This window comes from Pelophylax lessonae, assembly GCF_965119305.1.
Source record: "Pelophylax lessonae genome assembly, chromosome: 9".
NCBI classification, from domain to species: Eukaryota; Metazoa; Chordata; class Amphibia; order Anura; family Ranidae; genus Pelophylax; species Pelophylax lessonae.
The window spans coordinates 258,974,896-258,984,795 of record NC_138776.1 but is presented as its reverse complement, the minus strand read 5'-3'; the positions used below and the strand labels follow the sequence as shown (position 1 = coordinate 258,984,795).

At 44.4% G+C, this 9,900-nt stretch overlaps 1 protein-coding gene across 1 annotated transcript in view; it reads right to left on the bottom strand.

Moving 5' to 3' along the window:
* The window catches only part of LOC309564412 (uncharacterized protein), a 1,531,146-nt gene that overhangs the window by 1,315,218 nt on the left and 206,028 nt on the right, over positions 1–9,900 (bottom strand).

Genomic DNA, 9,900 nt, shown 5'->3' with positions numbered 1-9,900 from the left:
TGTGTCACTGAAAGAAGTTGCTGAATGGTCTTCAGCTTGTTCCCATATTCCCCAAGACCTCATCTGTTGCATCTGCCTACCCATGCATGACCCAGCACCCCCCTGGACTTTGCCTTCTGCTTCATCTGGTTACCTTCACCTCGGCCTGATTACTGAACTTGCCCTAGCTTCCGGATTCTATACCACTTTACCCTACTGTTACTGACCCTGGCCTATTTCCTGTACTTGCTCTACCTGCTGACTCGGTCTTATGTTTCCCTGCTGTTCCCGACCCTGGTCTACTTCCTGGACTTGCTCTACCTACTCAGTCTCATGCTGTCCGGCTGTTACTGACCTTGGCCTACTTCCTGGACTTGCTCTACCTGCTGACTCGTTCTCATGCTGCCTGGCTGCTACTGACCTTGGCATACCTTCTGGGCTTGCTCTACCTTCTGACTTAAGCCCCGTACACACGTACCGATTCTCAGCCGTAAATATTCAGGCGACGACCGATCGGCCGATTGTAGGCTTGTTAGTATGATGCTTCCGACAGCCGACAGCGCATTTTCGGCCGAATAGAATCTGTCGTGCAGGCATTAAAATTTTTGTTGGCCAACACCAGAACGGCCGATTGTTCGCCAGTCAGTACAGATTTCGGCCGACAGACAGCAGATTAGCAAGACTGGGCATGCTCAGAAAATAAAAAAGACAAGGAAAGTTAACCATCACATGACATCACTTCTGCAGTCGGCTGTTGTTGGCCGACAAAATTCGTGTGCAGTCTTTTGCAGTTTTCAACAGACACGACAGCCCTTGGACAAAAGACAGCCGATCGTTCGGCCGACGATCAGTACGTGTGTACGGGGCTTTAGTCTCATGCTGCCTGGCTGTTACTGACCTTGGCATAAAAAGATAAAAATTCCTGCGCGCAACCTCTCTGCTGTAGATCTTTAAAATGCCGCAGACACTTCACTTCTCATAAAAGTGCAAATGAGCTGATAAATATAAAATAGTGTTGCGCAAAATAAAAATCTACCTAAATAAAAATAGTAATATGGTCTGTAAATGAATACGTGCAACTCTCAAGCTACGGATTCCAATTCTAAAAATATTTCCTTATGTAAAATCCGTCTTTAAGAGGTAAAATGTTTGTGCTGTATATAATCCTGGAGATGTGTAAAAAAACAATAGTGCTATAAGAAAGTGCTATGTGCTAGGGTGCTCTAGTATATCTCAATAGTTTCTATTCCTTTATGATAATCCATACATTATAAGATAATAGTAAATAATTAGTAAATGACAGTGAATAAATATATTAAATATTTAAATGCATATATATATATATATGTACAAAAAATGTATATAAAATATATATATATATATTGATGATTATATTGTCCAATAAAATCCAGTGATGATTAGTGCAAAACAGTCTTTTGTGTGTGCTCAAGCCACCAGAGTGTGGCTGTGATCCCGAAACCAAGTGGGTGACCAGGGTGTCACAACTTATTCCTACTAGTGCACCCCCTTGTGATTGGGCACTCACCTTATATTAAATATAACTGGGCTCAAATGCTGGGTGTGTGGAGATTCCAGGTGATCTATTCCCATAGATTAGCCGATTGACTCCTCAGTAATCTTGTATTGGGTTTAACTAGGCTCAAGTGCTAGATATCTAGCGATTCCTGGTATCCTTATCCCATAGAGTAGCCTTTTACCATCTCAGAATTCCGTATGACATGGAAGTAGAGAAGCTCACATAGTGCTTATACCGTTTTAAAATATTTCTTCCAACAAATAAATGATAGTACACTCAAATTTAATGGTGCATCCATGCACCTTTAGACAGCCCTTCAGATGATATGATACTGTTGTGGTATAGTGGGAGATGCTGCAGCTGCGGCCTTATCCCCTGCAGTGGATGTAGCTGACAGTCTCGCAATCAGATTAGCGAAGCGCTCCGTCCATCCTTGCCCCTCCCCTACGCGTGACGACACTAGGGACCACGTGTCTTCCTCATACCTCAATACCTTCCTTGGCACACCTTCTGGACTTGTTTTACCTGCTGACTCGGTCTCATGATGCCCAGCTGTTACCGACCTTGGCCTACTTCCTGGACTTGCTCTACCTGCTGACTCAGTCTCATGCTGCCCGACTCTTTACCGACCTTGTTCTACTTTCTGGAATTGCTCTACCTGCTGACTTGCTCTCATGCTGCCCGGCTGTTACCGACCTTGGCCTACTTCCTGGAATTGTTCTACCTGCTGACTCGGTCTCATGCTGCCTGGCTGTTACCAACCTTGTCCTACTTTTTGGACTTGCTCTACCTGCTGACACAGTCTCATGCTGCCCGACTGTGACCAACTTTGGCCTACTTCCTGGACTTGCTTTACCTGCTGACTTGGTGTCATGCTGCCCCACTGTTACTGACTTTGGCCTACTTCCCAGTTCTTTAGGAGGAGACCCCTGTGCTCTCACAGAGAGAGACAGAGAGGAAGCTTGAGAAGCCTTTAATATCCTAGCTAGGCATAGCTTGGGGGCCTACTGAAGAGAGCCCGGTATATAGACCGAGCAAAGCCAGAAGAGAGCTGGTGGGAGGAAGCCTAACCATTCTGTTCATTTTTGCCACACTCCCCATACATCTGTCTCAACATAAAGATTGTTAGTTTATGTGAATTCTCTGGTCCCCTGTCTATGGGTAGGTGTGTGTGATGCACCTACCCCCCGTCCGTCCTCGTCCTCTGAGCCCTTGGTCAGCCTGTCTTCCTGTTGATGTCCTAGCTGGGAGCGGAAAGGAGGTTTGAGAAGGAGTACAGGCTCTGGGAGGTGCCAGGAATCATGCCCCCGCTGCTGCTCAGGTCAGGGTGGTGCCGTGGCAGTGGATGTCTTCTCCCTCCCAGGCTCTCGGTCCTCCAGGGTCAGCCGGCTGCCTGCTTGGTGTGTGAAGATGCAGCAGCTCAGCAGCGGCTGCTGTAGGCGGTGGATTGGCAGATTTTGCTCTGTTGCCCTGCACCCCGCTGTCACCAGAATGGTGGGACACTTTGGGCCCCACGAGCACTAGGCGTGGAGGAGGAGGAAGGTTAATTCTCTTCCACTTTAAATTATAGGCAGGGCTAGGGAGTCACAGCTGTGACGTCACTGGTTGCTAGATGCCAGGCAGCTCTAGCAACCAGGGGCCAATATAGTCTCTGATGAAGGCGGGGGTGGCTATTTTTCTGCCCCCTTGCGAAGTGCCGCTCTATGCCTGGGCCTTGTTGGCCTAGGCCAAAATACAGCACTGGCTTAGGTAGATGTGTGTGAGAGCTTAGTTTGGGGAAATTGGGGATAAGTTACAGCGTGTATATGAATAGTGTGTCCCAACTGACAGCAATAAGACAGGAATGCAAAGAACACCTGTGCATCCCCGTGTGGGCAAACATGGTCCTCACACGGGCTCCAGATTGATATGCATCATGTGAATGAGGCCCAACTCCTGGGAACACACTGCGGAGATTGCATGGACTTGTTAACTTTAGTTTCGAATATATAGTGTATGAACAACAGCAAACCACCCAACAGTCTGCAGAATTGTCCTGGGACTCAAAGGGTTCGCTCTCTGTGCATTTTTTTTTTATTCTGAGACTGACAACCAATTTAAAGAACATTCCCCCATTGTAATGGTGGACCGCACAAAAAAAAAAATGGTGTGGATTCCCCCTACAAATACATACCAAACCCTTATCTTTGATGAGGGTCCAGTATGGTTGACAAAGGGGACCCCACGCTTTTTTCTTTTTTGTGGGGTCCATGTGGATTTTAGGTGGTAACCCTACACAAATAAACACCCCAAAATCCATACCAGACCTTGCATAGTTCCAGGACCAACGCTGCTTTTATTTGTGGGATCCCCGGTCATAATCCAGACCTGAAGGGTCTTTCTACTGATAAGCAATATAAGGAAGATTCCTCACATTAATCACCAATGTAAGGTGATATACGTATTTTCTAATTCAGGGGACATTCCTTCCACTGAAGACCAATGTAAGGGGTCATTCCTCCCACTGACCATCAATATAAGGGGACATTTTTCCAACTGACCACCAAAGTAAAGGACATTATTTCCACTGACTATGCATGCATGGTGTCATTTTTCTCACTGACTGCCAATGTAAAGGGCTTTCTATCCACTGACAACTGTAAGGTGACATTATTCCTATGGACCTACCATGTAAAAGACAATTTTCACATTGACCTAAAATGTCGGGAGGCACTTCTTCACTCACCCACTATAAAAACAGGGCCAATTTCCACTTACTGCTAGTGTAAGGGGGTCCTCATCTACTTACCACTGATATAAGGGGATATACTGATGACATGACATTGACATGCTCTTCAAGACAGCCATTCTCAACCAGGGTTTCTCCACAGGTTGCTAGGTGTTCCTTGATATGTGGCTGATTGATCTCCCATTTGATGGTACCGGCATAGTTCTGGGATCAACGCCACTTGGCAGAGCCAGCTGAAGGAACCCAAACCTGTCTGTAACGGTGGCATTCTGAACACCACTGCAAGGGGGACATTTTGCCTCACTTGCCACCAATGTAAGAACTGTTTCTTTTCCCACCGACCACCATTGAATTGGTTGTTGCAAGGGTTCCCTGAGACCTGAAAATTATTTCAAGGGTTCCTCTGGTGTAAAAGGAATGGCTGCTCTCGGATATTGATGTTTATGTCTTCTGTATCACTGATGAAGATAATGACCTACATTATGGAACCCATCACTGTGACCATGGGAAGGAGAATCAAGATGGCAGCCATGAGAACAATGGCATACAGGGTCAGGGTCGCCCCCAATTTTTCTCATGAAGCCTTTCAGTAGCTGCAGGAGGAAAATGGAGAGGATCCGTTCTTCTACACGCCACCCCTCCTATCCACCTCCTGCTGTGATCAGGCCCCTGTGTGCTCTCACAGGCCCCCTCATCCCCTGCAGCACTGCCGGGTTCCCCCCTCCCCTCTCCCACCAGCTACAGCGGGGTATGTCTTGGGATGGAGAGCAGGAAACATTTACAAACCCCTTCCTTGTCTTAATGAATAGCATTAGTGATCTGTACCGATCACTGACTCTGTTCATTCATAACTGAAGCATAGTAAACTGTGTTTACTATGCTTCGGTTTGTGAATGAAGGGGAAGCCTTTGTACGGATCTATTCCTGTCCACTTATATTATTATTTTTTATTAAATATTATTATTATTTATATTATATATATAATTATTATTATTATATATTTACATAATAATAATATATTCATATTGTCCATATGTCTGTGCTGCTAAGGCTGCCGAGATGGAGATGGAGGGCTGTGTCCTCCATCTCCTTTCTCTGTCTTAAAGGTGAAACATCGGAGGTCTGTTTAGACCCCTGATATCTCACCAAAGCCCTAAAAAATAAAAAAAATGGTATAAAACAATTATACAAAAATAAAATAAATAAAAAATGCAAAACTACTGACCCCAGTGGTGGAACTACCAGGGTCGCAATCACTGATCTTTCGTTCTCTGTCTCAAAGGTGAAACATCAGAGGTCTGTCTAGACCCCTGATATCCCACCAAAGCTCCGTAACGGGGCTCCTAAAAATAAAACAGAAAAAATAAAATAAAATAGCAATAAAAGTAGGTGGATATGAAGGGTGGCAGGTGTGGCATGTAGAAGAACCAATCCCCACTACTTTTCCTCCTTTTTTGCTGCTGAGGCTACAAAGATGGAGGGCTGTGTCCTCAATTTTCTTTCTCTGTCTCAAAGGTAAAACTTCAGGGGTCTTTCTAGACCCCTGATATCCAACCAAAGCCTTCCAACTGGCTATTAAAAAAAGAAAAATTGTAAAAAAATAAAATAAAATGGTAAAAAAGGAGGTGGATAGGAAGGGCGGCAGGGGTGGCATGTAAAAGCACCGATCCCTCTACTTTTCCTCCTTTTGTGCTGCTCAGGCTGCAGAGAAGCAGATTGAGGGCTGCGTCCTCAATCTCATCTCCTTTCTCTGTTTCAAAGGTGAAACATCAGATATCCGTTTAGACCATGGGTGTCCAACCTTTTGGCTTCTCTGGGCCACATTGAGTGTAGCGAAATTTACTCGGGCCGCATATAAAATATATACTCTAGTATATAAGTAATAAAATGCCGTTGAGGTTTACTTGTTCTGAGAGATAGTAAAGGAACACTCTAACCAACATGACCACTTCAGTGATTTGAAGTGGTCATGGTGGTAGGAGTCAGAAACACTGCACATGCTCACCTCCCCCCCCCCCTCAAAGGCAGCCTCTGCCTACCGTTATTTGGAAGCTGCTGTGGCCGTGCCCCCAACCCGACTTCCTTCCTCCCCAGCAACAAAAAAAAATTGTCGGGGCAGTGGGCCGCATTGCCTGCGGTTCCGGGCCGCACGTGGCCCCCGGGCCGCAGGTTGGACATGCCTGGTTTAGACCCCTGATATCTCACCAAAGCCCTAGAAAAAAAAATGGTATAAAACAATTATACAAAAATAAAATAAATAAAAAATACAAAACTACTGACCCCAGTGGAGGAACTACCAGGGTCGCAATCACTGATCACATTCCAATCACCAATCATCTCAAAATTATGTTCATTTGGGAAAAAAAAAAAAGAACAAAATATCGTAAAAGCGTAGAGTATTTTTTTATTTTAGAACATCAGAATAAGTGATAAACACACAATTAAAACATCTAAATTAAATCTTGAACAACTGAAGTAAAAGTAAACTCTAATTTAATAACAATAATTACACATAGGCTGGTCCAATGGAAAGCCGGCTTCTTCAGCAAAACAAAAAAAAGAACAATGACATACACTCACAGGCCACTTAATTAGGTACACCCGTTGAGTTGCTTGGTAACACAAATTGCTAACCAGCCAATCACATTGCAGTCGTGGTGAAGACGACATGCTGAAGTCCAAACCGAGCATCGGAAAGGGGATTTAAGTGACTTTGAACATGGCATGGTTCTTGGTGGCAGACGGGCTGGTATTTCTGGGATTTTCACACACAACCATCTCTCGGGTTTACAGAGAATGGTGGCAAAAAGAGAAAAAATCCAGTAAAAGGCAGTTGTGTGGAGGAAAATGCCGTGTTGATGTCAGAGGAGAATGGGCAGACTGGTTCCAGATAATAGAAACAGTAACTCAAATAACCACTCGTTACATCCAAGGTATGCAGAATACCAACTCTGAATGCACAACACATCCAACATTGAAGCAGATGGTCTACAGCAGCAAAAGACCACACCGGGTGCCACTCCTGTCAGCTAAGAACAGGCAACTGAGGCTACAATCTGCACAGGAACACCAAAATTGGACACTAGAAAATTGGAAAAACGTTGCCTGGTCAGATGAGTCTCGATTTCAGCTGCAACATTCAGATGGTGGGGTCAGAATTTGGTGTCATGGATCCCTCCTGCCTTTTATCAATGGTTCAGGCTGGTGGTGTAATGGTGTGGGGGATATTTTCTTGGCACACTTTGGACCCCTTAGTACCAATTGAGCATGGTTTAAACGCCACAGCCTACCTGAGTATGGTTGCTGACCATGTCCATCCCTTTATGACTATAGTGTCCCCATCTTCTGATGGCTCCTTCCAGCAGGATAATGCACCATGTCACAAAGCTCAAATAATCTCACCGCTGGTTTCTTCAAAATGACAATGAGGTCACTGTCCTCCAATGGCCTCCACACTCACCACATCTCATCCAATAGAGCACCTTTGGGATGTGGTGGAATGGGGAATTGGCATCATGGATATGCAGCCGACAAATCTGCAGCAACTGTGTGATGCGATCATGTCACTATGGAGAAAAATCTCTGAGGAATGTTTCCAACCCCTTGTTGAATCCATGCCACGAAGAATGAAGGCAAAAGGGGGTCCAACCTGGTATTAGCAAAGTGTACCTGTGAAGGGAGTCACTTTCGCTGGGGGGCATGTGGAACCCAGCTTACCTTCGAGAGGTTGAGCAATCCCTCTCTCAGCTCTCTAAGCCCCTCTTTATGTGTAAAGCCTCGTACACACGCAACGATTGTTGGCCGACCGATCGGCTGTCTTTTGTCCAGTGTTGTTGTGTTGGTTGAAATGTGCTCTAGACTGCACACGAATTTTATCGGCCAACAAAAACCAACTTCAGAAGTGATGTCATGTACTGGTCTACTTTTCGTGTGTGTTTTTTCTTCTCTGAGCATGCCCAGTCTTGCTCATCACATTTTTGTCTGCCGAAATCTGTACTGACTGACGAACAATCGGCCGTTCTGTTGACGGCCAACAAAAATTTTATAGCATGCACACCAGATTTTGTTCGGCCGAAAAGTCGCAGTCGGTTGTCGGAAGCAATCGGATGTTGGCCGAAAATTCACGGCCAACAATCGTTGCGTGTGTACGAGGCTTTAGTCACTCTGTGTCTATTAGGGGCACCAAGGATGGACAGGTACTTAATGGACACTGAGAATATGGTTTGGATTACTTCAAATGGGACAGCAATATTTATCAATCATATATCTCAAGAAATATATGAAGACTATTCCTTGCCTGTTTGATTCTGAGCATGTTCACTGAAAGAGCTGGTCACATTGGCCTCTGTTCCATGTTCTTCAATGTAAATGGCGGACAGTCTGTTACTGGTGGTCTTCTCCTATTGTCTGTTGAATAATGTGTGATGTGTTTATACATAGGATAATGTGTAATGTATTTTGTTTTAGCCTTGCTGCAGTGCTGAGTTAATTAACATGTTAATTATAACATTGTCTAGATGTGGATTCCCATTGACCTATTGTTTCTGTCCAGATGGCTAGGTAATTAGTTCAGGTTAATTATATTTCTGCACACAATTTCATCTGCATAGGATAACTTAATCAGGCACCTGACCTGGTGGGGTAATCTGATCAGGATGGGGGTGTCCTCCTGTGTGGTATATATTGTGTGTGAGTCTGTTCAATAATTGTTCCATATCTCTACAAGCTATTCTCGGCTAGTTTTGTATGGGGGGCGCTATAATATCTGATATCTATGTTCAAGACTGAAGCGGTATTCTGACGGAAGCCCACAAGCACATTGTTACAGTGCCTAATAAAGTGGCTGGTGAGTGTACTTCCTATACACCAAAAACATCCCGTGTTACTTCTGTTGTTGTTTAGTCTTTTAGTTGTGTCGGACTCTTCATGACCTCATGTACCATAGCAGGCCAAGCTTTTGTGTCCTCCACTGTGTCCTCCATTATACTTCTACAACGCCTCCAAATAAGCCAATTTGGACATAAAAAGACTATTATCCTTTGTGAATACCATGGGGTGCGCAATATGTGATCTTCTGTAACCGAAACATCTGACATTCCAAATATAAGGAAGGACACACGTGATGTTCTTTGGTGGTTATTGTGATGGTAATCACCATCACTGGGGGTGAAAGACAGATACTTAATGGTTTGGATTGCTTCAAGTGGGACAGTGATATTTGTCAGCAATAGCTCTCAAGAAATTTGAAGATTTAATCCCACTTTACGCTGTGAGACCTATAGCCTGTTGCCATGAAGTCTAAATCCCAAATAATCATAGCAATACGTAGATGTGTATTCCATGTGCTTCAATGTAGGAGAGGGACAGACTGTCATTGGCAGTCTTGTCCTATTGTCTATCTATTGAAGTGGAATGTGGATTGTGTTAAGTCTGCCTGTCCCATTGTTAAATGTTAATGAGCCCAAATTGTTCTGTCCAGATGGCCAGATAATTAGTTCAGGTTAATTCTGTTTCTGTATACAATTTCATCTGCATATGATAATTTAATCAGGCAACCCCTGACCTGTGTGTGGTAATATAATCAGGAGGGGGAGGTCCATGCTGTATATAAATTCTGTGTGACTGTTCAATAAAGAGTGATTCCAGTACAAGCTAA